This window comes from Camelus ferus, chromosome 7 (genome assembly GCF_009834535.1).
Source record: "Camelus ferus isolate YT-003-E chromosome 7, BCGSAC_Cfer_1.0, whole genome shotgun sequence".
Classification (NCBI taxonomy): Eukaryota; Metazoa; Chordata; class Mammalia; order Artiodactyla; family Camelidae; genus Camelus; species Camelus ferus.
In genome coordinates, this window is record NC_045702.1 from 67,119,696 (window position 1) to 67,143,117 (window position 23,422).

The following is a 23,422-nucleotide window of genomic DNA, read 5'->3' on the forward strand; positions in this document are numbered from 1 at the left end:
TACCAAACTGGCAGAAGTCAGAGAAGTAGCATACTTCAAATAGCAACGAGATACAGTCACACACACATAATGGAAAATTAATTCCTTTTTTTAAAAACAACACTTTCTCTTGAAAAACTGCAGTTATATAAAGAATCAAGAGGTTTTATATTAAGCCATAAAGCTAATAATAAAGGTAAATTAAGAGCAGTAACTACCTCTGATACGACTTTAATTTTTTTCATTTCAGTTTTCGAAAATATCCCAAGTAGCCCCATTTTACGGAAGAAACAGATTCAAAGGTTGCACAAGGTCACTGTGGTAGGCTGAATAATCTTTGGTTCTTCCCAGGAATGTCCAGGTTCTAATTCACGTAAGAAACCAAACAACCCCGTGGAACCTCCTCGGGAGTCAGTCCTGCACACACCTTGTTTGACCCAGTGAAACTGATTTTGAACCTCAGTTCTAGAGGAGACTGTGTGTTATTCTAAGCCACCAAGTTTGTGGTACTTTGTTAGATCGGCCACATAAAATTAATATCATCATGAAGTGAAACATTCAAAATCCTAGATTAAAATGAATCTATACCCCTATTTTCTTTCTAATATACCACCTTGTTATGTTGTTTTCTAGAAGACACTGTATAGTGACAAATATATAGCAACTGATTGGATACCTTCCTCATTTGAATTTACATTTCACAAGACTGTCTTAATTTGTAGATCTGGCAAATACATCCATTTTAAAATACTGGCTCCCCTGCCTAAAATTGGATTATTTATCAAGTGTTTTGAAAGATAGAACCCAAGCCTTGGCAAATTACTGACACTAGTTTTCTCCTCAGATACAGCATCTTTGGGAGGAACTTACAGAATACTTTGTCAGATAGACATCACTTCTAACCTGTTCAATTTCTCTTGAGTAACTTGTGAGACCCCACATTTTCTACAAAAAATTTAAAGTTTAGTGGCATAATCATTCTACCATCACTACACTGCCGTATTTTTGGAATAGATGAGTTGTGAAGAATGGAATCTTTTGTTTACTACTCTGGAAAATACTAGAAACAGAGGGAGTTCAAAGGCAAAGCTGAAGGAATAAAGGGCACAGCACTGATAAATTGAATCAGGCAACTTATCCAGTTACTGATTGCTGCATTGGAGCTGAGTCAAAAATTAGAAGATCTCTTTTAAAGGCAATGCTCTTGTTTCTGGGAAAGGGAATGACAAAACAACACAGAACCTCAGCCATAGGGAAAGATCTACTTATTGGTCAGATTCCAGAAAAGGAAGAGTAAAATAGTACTCAAAGCTGAAGCACAGTGATAAGACTGCATATCTGAATGGGGTGTACAGATAGGGATGGGAGCATGGAATAAAGGGGACAGAAATGAGCAACAGGAATGAGGAATTTGAAAACCAGAGTTCATTAAGGGCAAAAGTGCACCTTATCACTTAAAAATAAATATCGCAATGCCTGTGATGTGCCAAGGGCTTGTCAAAGTAAAATTTTAAGCTGAACAGTCAGAAATGAAACAGCATCGTGTATGAATGAGCAGCAATGATAAGGCTGAGCACAAAAATGTGAGGTGGTTAAGTCCTTCTGTTTCAGGTCAAGTTCGGTCCCAGAAACTGAGGTCAAGCGGAGCCTGAATTTATACTCCAGAGCATTCTAATGTGAAAAGCAAGTTGCACTTCCAAAGATTAGGAACTTGGCTGGTTCAGAAGCACTGTGCTGTTTCACTGCACCAATAAATGGCACATGAATTAAAAATTTATTGAATGTATGTATAGTTTCGTTTTATAAGCCAAACTATAAGCTCCCTGTAGAAAACTTAAGGTACTAATACTTTCAAAACCTGTAAAGCAAGGACATGATGTGTTTCATCAGCTGTCAGAAAGCCTGCAAGTAGAAATGTACTAAACAAAGAGAAGTAGCATAAGGTAAGGATGAAGGGATGGGAAGATGTTTGGACAATATTCCAAGTACAAATGGATGCCACTGGAGAAGTTTAGGTAGCAGAGGTACATTACATGACCACATTATTAAAGACCAGTGTGATTATTCTTTGGAAAATAAACTGAAGAGGGCAAGAGGGAAAAGAGAAACCTCTTAGGAGGTCATTGCAGTATCCTAATGGAAAATGATGGTGTCTAAGATGATGGGAATGGAATTAAAGAGAAAAAATTATGATGTGTTTTTAAGGTGAGGCACCAGAATATACCAGCTAGGTTCGGGGCCAAGGAAATACAATAGGAATTCTTCTAGAGGTTTCTGTTAAAAATATCTTTGCTTTTAAACAAAGATGCATGTTGGGGAAAATGGTCCTTTTTTGCCTCTGGACAATGGTATGTTAGGGAATGAAAAAGGGAGCTAGCCGAAAGTTTGAAAATGGAAGAGTAGAAAAATAGAAAGGATTCAGGCAAAGCACCAGCATTTGGCCAGAGCCGAAGTGCCCTGCTAATGAGCCCTGCAATTTGGCACTGAGGACCTGGATCATCACAAACCAAGAAAAAATACACTTGTTAAAAAATACACTGGTGCCTAAGTGAGAAACAGCAAACACACTTTTGGTTTTATTTTTAAAGTAAAAAAATCCTTTTCATATAGCAAAAATGCAATAGATTTCTGCACAAATAATGTCATTACTGAGTAGTGCCAAGTATCCATTTCAATTTTTCCCTTGATGTTTGAATTTATGGTTCTAGAGGTTCTCATGATCTAGTGCAGTATTCACATATGCACAGGACAGCTGGGATCTATCTGGCTATATATTACAATAATATATATTACATATACAACATATATAATACATAATAAGTTATAATATATACTTAACAATCTATACTGTAGGCCCACTTGTAACATGAATAGAACATCATATTGATTCACTACATTGATCACAAGATATTTAATGATAGCTAGAACTCTAAACAGTTTTAATTGTTGAAAATTTATTTGGTAAAATCAAGTTAATTTTATAAAAAAGTGAAGCATAGAATTTTAATAAACTGTATTCATTTGTTATGTTTTGTTCTCAAGTTTCCCAAGCATGGTACTCTGCTAGTAGCATTCTAGATACATACAAAAAAAGTTAATTTATTACACCAAATAGCTGCCTTAAGGCATTAGGGCTTAATTCTCTCTTGTGACCCTAGCTAGGAAAGGATACAGATTTTCACTTAATAAACAGAATAGTGTATTAACCCTGTAAGAGCTTGTTAGGAAAAAAAATCATAAGTGAACTTCAATAATCACTAAAATATATAGTTGAGATGCCTGGTATTTGCAAAGGATACACTATACTAAGTACATCATATTGTTACTATTTATACATTATTTAATATATGTGTGTTATATGTATATAGCACCAGAACTATAAATTTAGACTGGTATTTTAATTTCTACAGAAATGTCTTCTCTCCTTTACAGTGCACATTTAGCCCGAAGTATTTAGCTCTTCAGATATCCACGCATTTGCGATACGTCTCTGCAACTTCTCGCATCAAGAAAATTCTGTTTTCCTAAAACAGTGTGGAGATTCCTCAAAAGACTAGGAATAGACTTACCGTATGATCCAGGAATCCCACTCCTGGGCTTGTGTCCAGAAGGAACCCTACTTCAGGATGACACCTGCACCTCAATGTTCATAGCAGCACTATTTACAATAGCCAAAACATGGAAACAGCCTAAATGTCCATCAACAGGTGACTGGATAAAGAAGATGTGGTATATTTATACAATGGAATACTACTCAGCCATAAAAACCGACAACATAATGCCATTTGCAGCAACATGGATGCTGTAGAATGTCATTGTAAGTGAAGTAATCCAGAAAGAGAAAGAAAAATACCATATAAGATCACTCATATGTGGAATCTAAAAAGCAAAAGCAAAAACAAACAAACAAACAAAAAGCGTAAACACAGGACAGAAACAGACTCAGACAGAGAATACAGACTTGTGGTTGCCGGGGGGGGGGGGGGGGGGGGGGGGGGGGGGGGGGAGGGGGGGAAGGGATAGACTGGGATTTCAAAATTGTAGAATAGATAAACAAGATTATACTGTATAGCACAGGGAAATATACACAAAATATTATGGTAGCTCACAGAGAAAAAAATGTGACAATGAGTGTGTATATGTCCATGCATGACTGAAAAATTGTGCTGAACACTGGAATTTGACACAACACTGTAAAATGATTATAAATCAATAAAAAAATGTTAAAAAAAAAAAAAAAAGAAAATTCTGTTTTCCTAACCCTTAAAAAACAAGGCTGACCTTGTGATTTGTTTTAGTTAATAGAATAAAGAAGAAGGGATAAATATTATGCACAATTAAAGCTCATTCTTGTATGTTTGTCCTGTAACTTGAGTCCATTTGTAAGAAATAAGTGGTAAGTATTCTAAAAAGAAAGAACCAGAATTCAGAGATTTTTATCTTCAGATGATAAGCACTTTTTTCCTGGGTGGTAATTTTTGCTATTTCTTTATCACTTCCTACTATTTCATATCATGCTTTGCTCCAAGCAAAACACATTCAGAGTTAAAATATCTTTAACTGCTTTGTTTTAAACGTATTTCATTGTAACTTCTGTTCCATCTAAATTTTTCACTAGAGCTTTTCACGAAATTGTCAAGTCAGCAGGTGAACTACATGTACTAAAAGTGATAAAATTGAGAAACTGAAACGGATGATTTGTTATCATGATATTTTGAGATGTTCTGGCTAAAGTCAACTACCAAGTAAGAAGATTATTTTCTATTTTCTTCTCAGTAATGGCATTATAATTGTGTGTGTGTGTGTATTTTCAGGTTACAACCTGACAATTTTTGAGTTTAAAAATAAAAGCTTATTCTTTGTCCTATAGAAAAGCCTGCTGTTTTATCAAAACATTGCCTGAGAAAGTGAGGGTTATGTCTATTTGAAAACATAATTCAAAGTTTATTTTCATTAACACACATTTTCATTTTTAGAGCATGATCTTACCTGTTCAACACATGAATATTGCCTTCTAATACTTAGTTTTCCCTCCATTTAAACATTAAAAATTAGTATTTTTAAGATTATGGCAAATATCTATTCATTTAGAAACAGGAAATGCTTATTCCACAAGTAAATGTCTAATCTAATTTTATAGTCATTTCGGATGCCTCTTTGGGTGCAAATGGACTATTATATTGTATGTTCAAAGAATTCAAAGCTCACAATTTAGAGGAATCTCAGTCTGCCCTTCAGAAATATACCACAGCAAGACTAATAGGGAATATTCCAATAATGGTAATGGGTAATAAGGCTTTTGCTTTAAAAAGTTTATGAATGGCTGAGAACCAGAAATTCAAGGAAACCAAAAGATTCACTGCATTGCCTACACATGGTCAGCTCCTAGACTTATAACTGCTCCAAAATTAAGTTAAAAACATTCAAGATGACTTTGGAAAAGAATATTATTTAATAAAATTTCTGTAAATCTGAACTTAAGGTGGGGAGGATTTGTTCAGTAGGACAAGGAGTCAGGAAGAGGGATTTTCCTGGCATGAATACAACCATCCACTCCCACTTATGGAACTGAGATGATCTAGGTAATCAATAAAGAACTTAGACATAGAAGAGGGAGAGCTGCCTTTTGCCATGGTTTATCAACCAAGTACCTCAATAAACTTTTTAGGCTTCTTATAGAAAAGGCTGTGGAAATTTTTCAGAGTAAACATGGAAATATCCCAAATCCAAGTACCCTGCATATTTGCTTTAACAGGTTTAATTCTTAGTCAGGAGGTCTCCATTTTATCCAATTCTCAACAACTCATTAACAGATAAATCGTGTGGCTTTTCTTGAAAGACTGATTTATCATCCTGTATTCAAAATCCACCTAAAATATCCTGTATACTGACAAATACAAAACTATAATATATTTTGCAACTAACTGGATTAAACAGTTCAGCATTACTTATGTAAGAATTACAGACATATAAAATATACATCATCTGTATGTTTATATGTATACATATATACATAAATACACATGTGTGTGTATGTAGAGTTGACCATTGAACAACATAAGGGTTAGGGGTGCTGACACTCACACAGCTGAAAATCCACCCATAGCTTTATAGCTGGGCCTCTGTATCCCTGGTTCTGTAATCTAGAATTCAACCAACTATGGATGATGTAGTACTGTAATACATATTTATTGAAAAAAATTCACATATAAGTGGACCTGTGCAGTTCAAACCTGTATTGTTCAAGTGTCAGCTGTATATATTAATACATACAGTATATAACAATGTTATGCAGATACACATATACTTCTTAAATATTATGCTGGATTGCTGTTGATATAATTCTCAGTTTTATAATGTAGTTTCATCCAGATGAAGCCCTACATTATGCTATGGTTCTTTATATTTCCAGTGACTTATAAAATGTAACCTTATCCTACTTAATATAGAACAGTAGTTCTCAACTGCCTTTCCCCCTCATCTCATTATAGGGTACACTCCCAACAGTAACATTCCTTGGTAACAGGAGTGATTCATTTAGGGGTTGAAACTGACTGTTCTTCAGAAGGAAATATCACAGATCCTAGGGATAATAATTCACCTTTACTGAATTTTTCTCTCATTCTATCTTACAACTACTGATGTAGATTTTTAAAACTTAAAAAATAGAACTGATTAGAAGAATTAAAATGTAATGCTAAAAATATCCACTTAATATAAAGGAAGGAAAAAGAAGGATAATAGAGAAACAAAAAATCAATGCACATAGAAAGCAAAAAAACAAGCATATATAAATGTAAACATACTAATAGTCATAACAGATGTAAACGGATTAAAAATGCAATCAAAATGTACAGATCTTCAAATTGCATTTCAAAAAACCCAATATCCTATTGTATACTGTCTATAGGAGACACAATTTATATTCAAAGACACAAACAGAACAAAAGTAAAAGATGGAAAAAATGTATCAGTTAAACAGCAATCAAAACTAAGCTGGAGTGAGTACACACTAATAACAGGGAAAAAACACTTTAAGACAAAATACTACTAGAGATGAAGAGGGGGTCAATCCACCATGTATATCTGACAGTTAAAAATAAATATGTGCATAGCATCATAGTCCCCAAATGCATAAAAGATGATTGAATTAAAGGAAAAACAGACAAACGAATATAATATATAGGACTTTAATATCCTACTTTTAATAGTGGACATAGATAGCAATAAGCCAGACGATAAGGAAAAAGGAAACTTGAACAACACTATAAACCAACTAGACCTGAAAGACATCTATAGACCACGCCATCCAATAGGAGAAGATGTATTCTTCTCAAATAAACATCGGATGTTCTCAAGGACACACCATCAACTGTGGCATTAAACCAGCCTTGACGAATTTAAAATGAAATTATACAAAGTATGTATTCTAATCAGAATGGAATTAAATTAGAAATCAATAACAGAAGGAAATTTGGGATATTCACAAATACGTGCACATTAAACAACACATTCCTAAATAAACAATGGGACAAGGGAAAACTAGACAGCTCTTAGAGATTAATGAAAAATAAAACTCAGCATTCCAAAATTTATAGGATACAGCTAAAGCAGTGCCCAGAGAAAATTTGTAGCTATAAATATTCATCTTAAAAAGAAGATTTCAGATGAATAACAAATATTTCAGATTAGCTTTAAGAAAATAGAAAAGAGCAAACTCAAGTCAAGCAAAAGAAAGAAAACATTAACATCACTGTTCATCAGGGAACTGCAAATTCAAACCATACTGAGTTACTACTTCACACACACTAGGATGGCTATAATTAAAATGATAGAAATTAACAAATGTTAATGAATACGTGGAGAAATTGGAACAGTTATGCACTCCTCTTAGGAATATTAAATGGTACATCTGCTGTGGAAAACATTTCGCAAGTTCCTCAAAATGCTAAACATAGAATTGCCATATAACCCAGCATTCCACTCCTAGGTATGTTTTCAAGATAAAGAAAAACATATGTTCACACAAAAACATGTATGCAAGTGTAATATTCTTTATATAAGAACATATCATCTGCAAATATAGTCAAATCTATTTCTTCCTTTTTGTTTCAGATACCTTTTCTTTCTTTCTTTTTGTCTGACTGCTCTGGCTAGGACTTCCAGTACTATGCTGAATAGATAGGAATGATGAGAGTAAGCACCCATGTCTTCTTCCTCATCTAAAAGGTAAAGTTTTCAACCTTTTACCACTGAGTATGCTAGCTGTGAGCTTCAACAAATGGTGTTGGGGAAATCGAATAACCACATGAAGAAGAATGAAATTAAACCCTTATCTAACAATACTCATGAAAACTAACTGGAAATGGATTAAAGACTTAAACGTAAGACCTGAAATCAAAAAACTCCCTGAAGAAAACACAGGGGAAAGCTCCTTGACATTGGTTTTGGCCATAATTTTTTGGATGTGACACCAAAAGCATAAGCAATGAAAGCAAAACTTCATGTGGAACTTCATTAAACTTAAAAGCTTCTTCTGCAAGGCAAAATAAACAACCCACAAAACAAAAAGGCAACCTACAGAAAGGGAGAAAATATTCACAAATCCTATCTCAAGAGGGGTTAATATCCAATATATATAAAAACTCATAACTTAACAGCAAAATACTCTCAAACCATCTGATTTTAAAATGGGCAGAGGAACTAAATAGACATTTTTCCAAAGAATGCATACAAATAGCTAACAGGTAAATAAAAAGACACTCAATTATCACGGAAATAAAATCAAAGTCACAATGAAATATCAGCTCACATCTCTTAGAATGGCTACCATCAAAAAGACAAAGGATGGTATGTGTCGGCGAGGGTGTGGAGGAAAGGGAACCCTTGCACATTATTGATGACAGCGTCAAGTAGTACAGCCACTTCGGAAACTAGCGTGGAGGTTCCTCAAAAAATTAAACATAGAACTACTGTATGACCTGGCAGTCACACGTCTGGGCACATATCCAGAGGAAACGAAAAGAGGATTTCAAAGAGATGTCTGTATGTCAATGTTTACTGCAGTGTTATTCACAGTAATCAATACATACACAGAAGCAACCAAATGTGTGTCCGTCAACAGATCCATGGATAAAGAACATACAATATATATTAATATTATATATATTTATGTCATATATACTTATATTTTATATACACATAATGAGAAAGAAGGAAACCCTGCCACTTGCAACAACACGGATGGACCCTGAGGGCATTATGCTAAGTTAATACGTTACTAAACAATAATAATAAGTAAAACAATTCAGACAGAAAAAGACAAACACTGTATGTCTTTATCTCTCTGTGGAATCTAAAACAGCTGAACTCAGAGGCACAGAGTAGAAAGGACGTTGCCAGCTGCTGGGGGGTGGGAGAAGTAATGAGATTACTTGAAGTAGTAAGACAGATTCTGGGAACCTAATGCACAGTGTAATGGAGGTGAGAGATAATAATCCTGGTATGATACACTTGAAAGTTGCTTACAGAGTAGATCTTAGATGTTCTCATCATAAAAAAGACATGGCAATTATGTAAGGTGATAGACATGTTAGCTAACTCTATGGTGGTAATCATTCTCCAACATGTAAGTGTATCAAATCAACACAGTATACGCTTTAAACATATGCAGTGTTATATGCCAATATCTCAATAAATCTTTGGGAAAAAGTTCTGTTTTATATGACTCCCCCATCACCAGAAAAGGAATCCAATATCAACGGATGCCATTTTGTTATAGTAAGCGCTGGCTCCATCTCTCCTCATTCTAAGTGCTCTGGTCTCCCTAAACCGCGACCTGAAACACTTCATGCTACGGCCCCAGCTTGAATCCAGGCCTCAGACTTGAAACTGCAACATTCTTTGTCCCATACCATAAGCTCCAACAGCACAGTCTTTTTCAGTTTTGTCCTCTCCTGCTTCCTTCATATTGCTAGGTCCATCTGTAATTGTCAAATCCCATATGTCAACTCATGAACTTTTATTCATTTATAAACTGTTCATGATATAGCATTTTCTCTTTCACACAGAACTCACTTTTATCCTCATTTATGTGGCCTCTAGGCCATGTGTTTGCATCTGAGAGAGATACAGGGTTGCATCTCTGCTTCCCTAAACTGTTAGTGCCTTGAAGGATGGAAGCCTGTAATATTGACATGTTTCTCCAGAAAGACTAGAATAGCATCTGATTTTTGATGATTTAATACAGATCAATGATTGGAAAGTGATTACTACAGAGGTTCATATACGGCAGAGATTTAGAACCTCTATAAATTGTTGTCACTCATGGAATTCAAGTTTTTATTCTGCACCAAAAAGGTATCTTTGGGCAGGGAGTTTTAGCAAGGTTCCTTCTATTTTATGAAGAAGGTATTTTTCTTTTTCTCATTCTTTACTCTTCTAGTAAATTGTTTTACATTTCTTATTCTGGTAGTTGGTTTTGTTTTGTTTAAAAACTTCAAACAGTACAAAATTGATTTATCCTTGTTTTTCTTATAATTTATGTTTTTGTACACTTCACAATTATCTAATACCTAAATAACATCTTTACATAACATACATTTTCATAGATTAAATGTGAAAAATCCCTTTAATCTTTGTAAGCTCTATACCTCTTATCCCACTCTTCTTCCTAGATTTACCCCCATTGTTGGTAGGTATATTTTCAGATGAATGCCAATTCACAGAACTATCTGCCCAGTCTTGTAATTAAAGATCATTTCATTTTGCATTGTATTTTATTGGACTACTGTCTGACTTAGAAAGTTTAGTGAGACTGGGATTCTGACAATAATTTCCAAAACAAATATCATAACTAAAGCATAATGTCAATATTCCCTGATACTGGTAAGAGTGATCAAAAGAATGAATTTTAAAATGCAATCATGTATATTTTAGATTAGATTACTCAAGTGTCTGAATAACTTCAGAGTACCTAAAAATGTCCTCCTTTTATCTATTGTGTTTTCATTTATTTAAATGTCCTTAGCTTTTCTAAGAAACACTTTGCATGTCAATATGCACCTAAGGATGTATAGAAATTGACCCAAATCTGAAAGCTTTGTTTTTAAAAATAATCTTTACTATATGGTATTACTTACATGTGGAATCTTAACAGTATAACAAACTAGGAAATACAAAAAAAAAAAAAAAAAAGCAGACTCACAGATAAAGAGAATAAACTAGTGATTACCAGTGCCAGGGGGGTGGGGAGGGGCAATATAGAGGTGGGGGAGCGGGAGGCACAAACCACTGGGTTTAAGGTTCAAGGATGTATTGTACAAGGAACAGAGGAATAGAGCCAATATTCTATAACAACTGTAAATGGAGAGTAACCTTTAAAATTTTTATAATTTTTTTAAATTTAAAAAATAACATTTTTATACCCTAAGCTCCACACAAAAACTATAAAAGAATTTGACAAGGTAGCAGGATACAAAATTAACATACAGAAATCACTTGCATTTCATTACACTAACAATGAAATAGCAGTAAAATCAGTAAAGAAACAATCCCTTTTAAAATCACACTCAAAACAATAAAATACTTAGGAATAAATCTGACTAAGATGGTGAAAGATTTATACATGGACAACTACAGAACGTTCACTAAGGAAATTAAAGATGACTTAAAGAAATGGAAGGATATCCCATGCTGTTAGACTGGAAGAATCAATATTGTTAAAATGGTGTTACTGCCCAAAGCAATCTACAGATTTAATTCAATCCCTATCAAATACCAAGACCATTTTTTAACAGAACTAGAACAAATAAACTTAAAATTTATATGGAATCACAAAAGACCCAGAATTGTCAAAGTAATATTGAAGAAAAAGAATGAAGCTTGAGGAATAACCATCCCAGACTTCAGATAATACTACACAGCTACGGTAATCAAAATAACATGGTAATGGCATGAGAACAGACATACGGATCAATGGAACAGAACAGAGAGCCCAGAAATAAACTTACAGACCTACAGTCAATTAATCAACAAAAGAAGCAAGAACATACAACGGAGAGTCTCTTCAGCAAGTGGTGTGGGGAAAACTGGATAGCAGCATGTAAATCAATGAAGTTAGAATACTCCCTCACTCCATACATAAAAATAAACTCAAAATGGCTTGAAGACTTAAAATATAAGACAAGACACAATAAATCTCCTAGAGAAAACATAGGCAAAACATTCTCTGACATAAATCTTAGCAATGTTCTCCTAGGGCAGTCTACCCAGGCAACAGAAATAAGAGCAAAAATAAACAAATGGGACCTAATTAAACTTAAAAGCTTTTTTACAGCAAAAGAAACCATAAGCATAAGAATGGAAGAAAATATTTGCAAATGATGCGACTGACAAAGGCTTAATTTCCAGAATATATAAACAGCTCATACAATTTAATAACAACAACAACAAAAAACCCAATCCAAAAATGGGCAGAAGATCTAAACAAGCAATTTTCCAATGAAGACATACAAATGGCCAATAGGTACGTGAAAATAATGCTCAATAACACTAATTATCAGAAAAATGCAAATCAAAACTACAATGAGGTATCACTTCACACCAGTCAGAATGGCCATCATTAAAAAGTCCACAAATGATAAATGCTGGAGAGGCTGTGGAGAAAGGGAACCCTCCTATACTGCTGGTGGGAATGCAGTTTGGTGCAGCCATCACGGAAAACAGTATGGAGATTCCTCAAAAGACTAAAAATAGACTAACTCTATGATCCAGCGATCCCACTCCTGGGCATATATCTGGAGGGAACTCTAATTTGAAAAAGGTACATGCACTCCAATTTTCATAGGAACACTATATATACAATACCAAGATATGGTAGCATTGAGAGATGCCTGGATAAAGAAGTAGTGGTATACTTATACAATGGAATACTACTCAGCCATAAAACAGAATAAAATAATGCCATTTGCTGCAACATGGATGGACCTAGAGATCCTCATTTTAAGTGAAGTAAGCCAGAAAGAGAAAGAAAAATACCATATGATATCACTCATATGTGGAATCTAAAAATATGAAAAAAGAAGACACTAATGAACTCATCTACAAAACAGAAACAGACTAGCAGACATGGTAAACAATGGAAAGGGGGTGGGAAGGGATAAATTTGGGAGTTTGAGATTTGCAAATGTTAGCCACCAAATATATAAATAGATTAAAGAAAAAAATTCTTCTGTATAGCACAGGGAACTATCTTCAGTATAATAATCTTTAATGAAAAAGAATATGAAAACAAATATATGTATGTATATGCATGTCTGGGACATTGTGCTGTACACCAGAAACTGACACATTGTAACTGACTATACTTCAATAAAATAAATAAGTAAATAAAATAAAAAATAAGCTCTTTATCTTAAAACAGTTTTTAAGAATTACTGAAAAGAGAGTGTAGAGTGTTCCCATACAGCTCATATCACTAGTATGTTACACTGGTCACAATTATTAGCTAAAGTTTATACTTTTTTTCAGAATTCCTCAGTTTTGCCCTAATATATTTTTTCTGCTTTTGGATCCCAATCAAGATATTACATTGTATTTTATCTTAGTCTCCTATGGTTGCTATAATAAATTGCCACAAAGCTGTGGGTGTAAACAACAGAAATGTATTTTCTCCTAGTTCTGGAGGCCAAGAAGTCCAAAAAGTCCAAAATCAGCTTCACTGGGCCAAAATTCAGGTGCTGGCAAGGCAGCACTTCTGAGGAGGCTCTGCAGAGGGGATCTGTTTCCTTGCCTCCTCTTCCAGCTTCTGGGGGTTGCCTCTTCCCTTGGCTTTTGACTGCATCACTCCAATCTTGGCCTCTTCCTTTTCTGTCAGATCTCTCTCTACCTCTGTCTTAAAAGAATACTCGTGGTTGTATTTACGATTGATGCAGGTGGTCCAGGATAATCTGCCCTTGTCAAGGTCATTAATTAAACATCTGCAAAGTGGTTTTCTGCCATATAAAGTAAGGTAATATTCACAGGACGTGGGTATCTTTTATGTGGGATCCATAATTGAGCCTATCACACATTTAGTGGTCATATCTCTTTAGGTTCCTCTTATTTGTGAGAGGTTTTTTTGTGTTTTTTAAGTTCCTTGTCTTTGATTACCTTTACAGTTTTGAGAATGACTGGCTAGGTATATTTGTAGAATATCCCTTAAATGGAATTTTCCCGTACTTTTCCTTTCTATCTTTTTTTTTTAAACTGAAGTATTAACAATGTTGTATTAGTTTCAGGTGTATAGCAAAGTGATTCCAATATATACATATATATGTATACATTCTTTTTCAGATTCCTTTCCATTATAGGTTATTACAAGATTTTGAATATAGTTCCTGGTGCTATACAGTAGGTCCTTGCTGTTTATCTATTTGAGATATTGTAGTGTGTATCTGTTAATCCCAAACTCCTAATTTATCCCCTCCTCTGCCTTTCCCATTTGGTAACCATAAATTTATTTTCTGTGTCTGTGAATCTATTTCTGTTTTGTAAATAAGTTCATTTGTAACTTTTTTTTTAGATTTCACATACTTTTTTCTCATGACTGAACTGGAGTCGCATTTTGGGGACGGAAACCACAGGGTCAACAAAAGGAGAGTTAGACCAACAATTCACAGGAGACCATACCAAAGATGTATACCATCAACAGGATTTATCACTATCAACTGACTTCATCAGGCTCCATCTCCTCTCAAGTTGCTCTTCCTTCCCTTCTAGTTCATAGGTACTCTTTAGGAGAAAGTCACTATGTGCAGCCTGTATTTAAGAGTAAGGAATTAGGCTTCATCTCATCAAGAGGCATCTACAGAAATTATTCGGAATTTTTCTATACAAGAGGGTTGTCTGTTCCCTAACATTTATTTATTTACTCAGTGATTCATGTCACTCTGGATGCATGGATATTCATTTTATACTCTGGGTTATAAGTCAATATTATTTATTCATATTGTTGACCAAATTACTCCAGTTTTGTTCACTGGGAGGTCTTTTAGTTAACTTCTGTGTCCCTCTGCTATACTCCCGTAATTTTTTTTTTAACATTTCTTTATTTCCTGGTACTACAAGAGACTTCAGACCTACCATGTATATATCTTGCCCTATTGCCAGAATGAGCTGTTTCTCCAAGGGGCCTTGATTCTTTTTATTAGAGAATGGTCTAAGAAATGAAGACATGGGTGCAAACTGTGCTCATGGCTACTGAAATGTCATTGATTCCAGGCCCTCTCAGCTGAAGGAGCAAGGAGATAAATGTGTTAGACTAATCTGTGAATAAAGACATGCATATACACACCACACACACACACACACATATTTCTATATGTAACCATTTGTTTCTATATTAAATTTAACATGAATTAATACTGATGTTCCCAATGCTAATCCACTACCATATAGATCATTTAGCTAGCCTGCTCCTCTACAACTCTCTCCAGTTAATAACAGTAAGAAATCTGTCCTCGGTAACTTAGTATCCATTTACTTAACTGGTATGTGGTCATTATGTTTCTGAGGTCTATTAACTTAGAATGGGCTCTTCTCTCCAAGTCCTCTTTTTTCCTTTACACCCTTGCCACATTGCAAAACCAAGTACGTTGTCCAGTGTTAGAACTGCATTGTTGATTTGTCTGTTATCTTCCTTTTGATGCTATTTAAATTGATGGAGGAACTACTTTTTCTTAAAAATCTGAAGTATTATTTAGAATTGTGCATAGATTCAGGTTCACCTTTGGGAAGGATTCTTCTAAGAGACAAATTTTCTGGGTATCTAGCTGTCTCACTTTTAACAGTGGTAAGATTGATCATAGATTCTGGTGGCAATAGAGTAATTCTTCCTTTGTAAAGTTCCCCATCAATCTTTCATCTAATTGTTTACTCCTCTGCTGAAATGATTATTTAATTACAATTTGCTAAGTGGCACTGTTCTAATTTTGGTATTTCTTCATTTATTAGTTAAATTTTTCTCTAATACAACCACTTTCATCATTAGCTAGGACTACTGAATTACGCTAAAATACCACTAATATAATAGACGAGATTAGCAAAGAAGAGATTAAATTTTCTGGTAACTGCCGATTTCAGGGTAAAAAAGTGATGCTCTAGATACCCAGGTGGTGACCAATAAAGGTTTCTGCTTGTGCTATTTACTGTTGTTGTTGTTTGACCATATCCTCTAAGTATCCTCATTAACTCATTATTTTAAAAGATACACTCTTGTATATTAATGAATAGAATCTGATTTTACATTTGTTGTACAAACTTTCCCAACTTACGGGAGTGCCTTCATTTTGGTCCCACAGTCCTTTTGATACAGCACTAGCAGACATTTACCGTGTCTTTGCTGTGATACAATATCTTCGCCTATTTGTACATTTCATATACGAGTCCTGGCAACAGCCAATAACGTAAGATGCACTACTTGCTGAAGCGTTTCAGATTCACAGTTTGGGGGACAGAGGTGCCTATTCCTACCAGGTTGTTACTATTTCTAGGTCTTTTTAGTGAACCAAACTAGGATGGATGGTTGGATAGACAGGTAACTGCAGAGCAGTTTTTAAGACACAGAAAGACTTATAAACAGGTCACAGTCTTTTCAGCTTAGTGCATTAATATAACTAGAAAGTAACTTTAAACTATAAAAAAGTATATTTTGCAGTCTTCAAAGGAAAAAAACAGGGGGAAGAAAAACACCAATAAAGAGGACATCTTTGAGGTGATCCTGTGTTCACTGTCCACAAGAAAGGACATCTCATCTAATGGATTTCAAACTTGCTGATGTCAAAGACAAAGCTAAATCCTGAGCAGAGACAGTTACAGGCAATTTTATGCAACAGCCTCTGAGGATTCCAGAACCTGCAGCAAAATGGTACCATAACGACTGCCATTAACATTTGGTTTACAGAAGTCCTTCTGTTCTGAGTCCATGTCTTTTTTAGGACAATGTCCTTCTGATTCCTATGTATTCAGATTATAGGATAGACTTTGCTTCTGGTACTTATTTTATTTTCTGTGAATATAATTTTTCATTTTAAATAAAAATATTGCCTTTTAATATATTTTTATATATTAAATACATACTTAATATATAAAATTGTATACTTTATACTTACATACTTTTATATATTTAACACTGGCTTCTCTATATCTTGACTAAGAGAAAAATATGTTGATTATATCAATATGAGCATATTCACAGTCCCTTTGATTTAATTATTTTTTCTCTTTAAAATTAATGATTTGGCACTTGGGTGTCTAACTTAGTCTGAAGTGTATTTTAGTTAGCATTAGTCATTGTCTCAGCCATGGTCAGTCCTGAGCCTTTATAATCGCACATCTTCCAAGAAATGACTAGGTAATAGCGAGCACTAATAACAGCAAGACTTTAAAGAAAGAGAGGTCTAGTTAATAGCAATACTTAAAAGAAAAAAATAGAAAGTCATTTTTCCCACAGACCAGACCTTGCTAAACCTTCCAAGGAAGGGTCAATACAGGCAGAGCAGATTGAAGCTTAGTAAGAAAGGACCAGCTTAAAATGAAACATTTCTTTAAAATCTCTTATTTTACAACAGAAATCCATGCTTAGTATGAATTCTACTTAGTAATATGCTTATTTGATATGCGTTTTTCCATAATAGTAATGGCTTATATTTATTGTGTGCTTAGTATGTGCAAGACATAGTGTGAGTGCTTCAAACATATGCTCTCATTCAGTTCTCTCCATTCAGGGAACTGATGCTCAGAGACGTTTTGTAATGGACATCTCCCAAAGATAGGGTCAAGATTTGAACCCAGGATTATCTAACTACCTAAGCTCTTGAACATCACCCTTCAGAACAATGCGCCAAATTTATACTATAGTTTTTAAAGCCCTCTAGATCAGTGTCATAAAAAAAGTATACAAATACTTCATTTTTCAAGGACTGCCTTAAATCTTTATCAATTTCTCTGCTTCATTCAGAGAGATTTGGAACACTTGATCCAATGTGGTCCCAGAGAATTGATTTTTCTAACATAGAAGGCAGGGGATCAAAATGCAGGGGGTTAAGGTTCACTTTAAGAAACTATATCCTTTAGGTTTTTCCTCCATTTATTTCTGTATCAACTCAGCGCCCTGTCCTGGCTTTTCTTTGTAAGAAAAAAGCCAAGCTGCTCCATCCAGAGACAAGCCTTACCTCACCAATAGGTGGCTGAGGTGCTAAGGAAGGAAGAGAATCAATGACAATGAGGCACAGCACTGTGCCTCACTTGCTCCTCTAGCAGGGCCAGTCTCAAGGGGATGGTTGCAATTTATTTTAAAACTTTGCCTATCTTGGCAAGCACAAATGCCTTCTGTTTATGCTGTAAACATGTTTTTTTTTTTAAAAAAGGTATTTTTCATAAAGTTATGGCGACTCTCTGTGTTGGGAAGGTAACATTGTTATTTAGAGGAGAGCTGGGAAGTTGAGGATGCATAACACATCGCAGTCAGTGAATTTTTCATCACTTTTCGCAAGTAGTGCTGATAATTTTTTAGAATGGATTAGAAAAAGGTATCTTTGGTACCTGTAAGTATATGCATATATACACCAAAAGCATCTAAACTGACCATAAGAGACCACCTAGATTGTGCATATTTTACATGGATACTTTTAACAATAATATACTTATGTTAAAATGACTTACCTTTCAGTAGACATGTAGAAAATCAGCCAGAAAATGACTTACCTTTCAGTAGACATGCAGGGAAATCAGCCAGGGAGTTATGCATATTTTAGCAGTATTTAAGCAATCAAAAAAAGTCAATCTCTCTTTAGAAAATTTAAAAATAAATCTAGTTTAAAACTTCTAACTGTAATTCTGTTGGCCACTGAGCTGCAGCAGCAGCTTTTGTAAAATATGTTCCTCTGAGAGCCCAATTTATCAACTGATAATACTGCATTTGGAATTCAAGTATATGGAGAAGTTCATATTCTTGGCATTTTTAGCACTAGAAAGCTGGCTATGAAGATGTGAATACAAAAATAGAAGTTTGGTCTTCACCAGAGTAGCTTTGTGAATCCTGCCCTGGAATGCAATATAGATGACACTATCGAAAGAATTACCTGTAAGAAATCTCTGAAGCCACATACCTTGGCTGAAGACTGGCTCCATCCTTGCTGGCCGTTTCATATGCAACAAGTTATTTGACCTCTCTGTGTCCAAATTTCTTTACCTGTAAAATAAAGATGATAAAATTATTTACCTCACAGGGTTTTTTTTAACAGGATTATACAAGTTACTGCATGAAAAGAGTTTTGAGTAATCCCTGGCACACACACAATGCCATTCTCACCATGTATTGTCTGGTTTATTAGTTCATCATTTTACTTATGAGTGTCCCTTCAGGACATGTACATTAACATATCTGAAAATATTAATTTATCATATAGGCAAATAGTCTCTTGAGTAAGGTTGCCATATTTAACACATAAAAATAGGGAACATGAACTTAAATTTGAATTTCAGATAAATAATGATTTATTTATTTACTTATTTACTTATTTTTAGTGTAACTATAGACCAAGTATTTCATGCATACGAAGTGATATTCTAACAGCTTTTCAATCCCTCAGTAAACATTTATTCTGTTTCCTGAGGTTCCAGTAAAGATCCCAGATTATTTCTCATTGACCTGGTTTGGGAGACGATCTTGTTAAGTGCGCCAGATACTATGACAAGAGACATGAAGTGCTGTTTTGTCCATGATGAAGTCATGGTGTGCTCAGTCTCACCTGGAAGTCATAGAATGAGGTAAAAGGTTACCCCTCAAACAGGTCAAAAAGAAAACATTCATGAACCTTTGCTAAAGCTACTTAAAACAGAAAGTCTTCCCTCTGAAAGTTGAAAAGCTGTTACAGTGTAACCCGGAAGCTACCTGAGAGACTATGCAATAAACAATAAACAAAAACAATACAGAAGAAAGCAAAGAGACAGGAGAGAGAAAGATAAGATTAGGTTCTCAAAGATGTTTGGAGTCCCTAGAGCCAACTGACCAGATTTGATATACCGCTGGCCTTTTCATTTACAGGAACCATTATATTTTCTATTTAGCTAACATCAGTTTACATTTGGTTCTTTACACTTATGGCTGAAAGATTTCTGACTAATAAAGCAACTAAAGGTCATCTATAAGGCTTGGGAACCAGGTAATAGTTTAAGCCAGAAGCCTGAATCTTACAGTTAGTCTTAACATGGGTCCTAGTACATGATTAGTGTTCAATAAATAATGGCCATTGCTAATAGCATAATTATTACTTGGTATATGTTAAAGGAATGAAATGTAACTGATTTGTTACATGAGAAAAAGTTGCAAACATACAGATGTTTTGTCAAAGGGCATTTAAACCAACTCATGTTATTTCAGTGTCTTATAATCAACACACTTATTTTCTCAAAGAATCACCAAAAATATTCTACAACAGCACACAGCCCTTAGAAACATTTTGACAAATTGACTCAGACAAGTGGAGATTTTAATTCCCTAGAAATACAGATACTTTAAAGAAATAAACAGATAAAAATTTCTAAGGCAATTTGAGTTTGGGTTTTGTTAAATGTTCAATGTTAGCAAACTTGTTCAAGGCATCAGATGACCTAGAACACAGATTTTTTTTTCCTGTCATTTGGTGCCACGACAGTACTGAAGCAGAACTTTCTGTAATCCTCTCATACATCTCTAATTTTTTTTTATAATGCAAGGAATGGATTTTTGGTGGATGATATCATTCTGGTTGATATTACAATTGTTATGACCTTATTCAGTAAAAAAGTAATGGAATCTTGCATAGATCTTCATTTTTATAAATTCTGTAATTCTGAAGCCAGATGACCATAGGTCTAAACTCAGTTCTGCTACTTAAAACATTTGAATACGTTAGGCAGGTTACTTTACATTTCTAGAGTAAAGTAACTTCACTTTTCAATTTTCTTTTTTGAAAACTGGACCTTGTAATAGTACCTGCTTCACACAGTTGATGTGAGTAATAAATAAGTTAACATGTGTGGAGTATATGTCAAGTACTTAGAAGTCTGGGTGTATTGGAAGAAGCATGTTAGGTGTAAACTATTATGATTATGATTAGTGTCCACTGACCAAAATCTGCGGTATTCTGAACTTAGCACATTTTATTATTTATTACCATGACCTGTAACTGGGTAAACCAGGTTCAGAGCAAATGAAGTGACCTGCCAAGATCACATAGCTCTGTCTGAGTACCAAACTTGACACAGCCTCAGGGTTTATTATTTGTAAATGATGTGAAGAAACAGGAAACTTTATGGAGATGCTAAACTATTTTTTCAGCATTCTCAGAATCCACGGTCAGTGTTCCCAGGAATGTAGTACAATATGAAGTATTCGGTTTTAAATTCATGATATTCACTTGCATAAATCATATTTCTTGTATTGAAAGTTTAATTTGTTAAACGATGCATTTTTAATTGTTCTCCATTTCTTGCTGCTCCCAAGTTAGGGAGATTTTCTTAAAAAAAAAAAAAACAAACAAACCTGTGTTTATCTAAGCTTGAATTTGAGAAGTAAGCTATTTTGCCTATTCCTTCTTTTTATTTTTGGTTTCTTTTCTGTTTTTGTTTCGTTTTGTGGTGGTAGTTGTTGAGTTGGAGTTTTATCTTCTACTACTAATAGTGCATACTGACCTAGATAAAAATTTTCTCTGTAGGTAGGCAGACTGGCTGGCAGAAATTAGAGGCCCAACTACATTAAGAGCTACTTAAATAAAAATATGATTTACTATACTTTTCAGATAAGGGTTTTTCTTTGGTCTCTGGGGAGGTAGCAATTACCACATCATCTCCAAAATTCAGCAGCTTACATATGGAATTTATAAGCATAAGGAAATACAAGCACAAACTTTATGCCTATCTTTAGACCCTTTATGACCAGGTTGCAAACTCTAAGGTGGCGTTCATGCAGTAGAAAGTAAAGATATAACACAGACATTGCATAAAGAACTGCAAAGCTGATTTTTTACCCTATTGCTTTACTTGATCAAAAATAGAGACAGATATTTTTAGCCCTATTAAAAAAGTAGACGTTAATGTACACGATCTGATTATTTTCTACAATACTAGGAATTAATAATATACCGTTAAGCTTATTACTAACTGTTCAATAAATAACTATTTGCAATTAGTTCTTTCTGTTTTCTTTCTAGTTGATAAGCACAGTAGACAATTCCTACTGACTGATTTTTAAAAGTTTTTAAAAAATCACTGAAAATGTATGAAATAAGGTTAAGGACATACTTCCAAGTAAGAAAAAATATTTACATATTATAAATAATAAAATAATTTAACATTGCTTATATGGGTTTAAAATTTTGTTTGTTTGTTTTTGCAGGATATGCATTGACACCCAAGTACAATTTTATTCTTGTACCATTAGTAATTTTTACTTGCCATGGACGCAATGAAAAGTGTGGTCTATAAAACAGTAAGTTTGCAAATGTAATATTTTATTTTTTTCAAAGAAGATCTGAAAACAAGTGATGAAAGGAAGATGTACTGTTTTAAGCACCTCTGGTTACACACACTGGGGAATTAAAAAATTTAGTCTACCAATTCCTATGTCATAAACAGTGCTTTCTGTTTACTTGGCTTACGAGGCTCAATGACATAACATAAAATCAATGTGGATTTTCTAGGGAGGATCCTAATCTGATTCCAAAATGCATTTACAGAGAATATACTAAGCAATATCAGGGATCATCTAAGTGCCAACAGTGTGACCAAGTTTTATTGCGCAACATTGCCCCCAAAGTCCTTAACTTCTTAACTAGCTTAGACTCCAATAACTATTATTAGATAAACTCTCTGGAAATACCCCTAACTACCCTGCCCACTCCTTCCCACTCTCTTAGCTAACTGAGCAAAGTCTCAGCCCAGATAAATTACCACTACTGAGTATGAGTAAAAGAAACCACAACTCAGACAAATCACCCTACCTAAAATTCATGATCACTAGTTTCAAGTGGAAACCTAATACTCTCTTTCAATCCTACAAGATAGTCTTTCTCAACTCTCTGACTTGCCTAAAGAAAAGGTAGATAGACAGACAGACAGGTAAGTAGATAGACAGGGATATATTTGCCTGTGATCCGATCTGAAGCCAAAGCCAGCACTTGTGCATCAGGTTCCATCTCCTCTCTCTCCTTAAAGACATAGTTCCAGCAATTGTGCTCTCCCTCCTCAATCCAAGTTTAATCTTCTGAACAATCTACTGGACCATTTCCTTGAGAATATAAAACAGTATAATTTCTCCTATCCATAAAAGAAAAAAAACTCTTGATCCTTACCTAGTTAACACTCAATTTCCCTGCTCAGCAAAATTTCTAAAATATCTTCTATATACTTAATTGTTTCCAAT

The 23,422-nt window shown here is 34.5% G+C and overlaps 1 long non-coding RNA gene across 1 annotated transcript; it reads left to right on the forward strand.

Moving 5' to 3' along the window:
* The first annotated feature begins 7,899 nt into the window (after positions 1-7,899).
* Positions 7,900-12,265, forward strand: LOC116665002. The gene is made up of 3 exons (XR_004321579.1): positions 7,900-7,973; positions 12,051-12,053; positions 12,253-12,265. It is a non-coding gene; the product is annotated as an uncharacterized LOC116665002 (long non-coding RNA).
* The last annotated feature ends 11,157 nt before the right edge of the window (positions 12,266-23,422 follow it).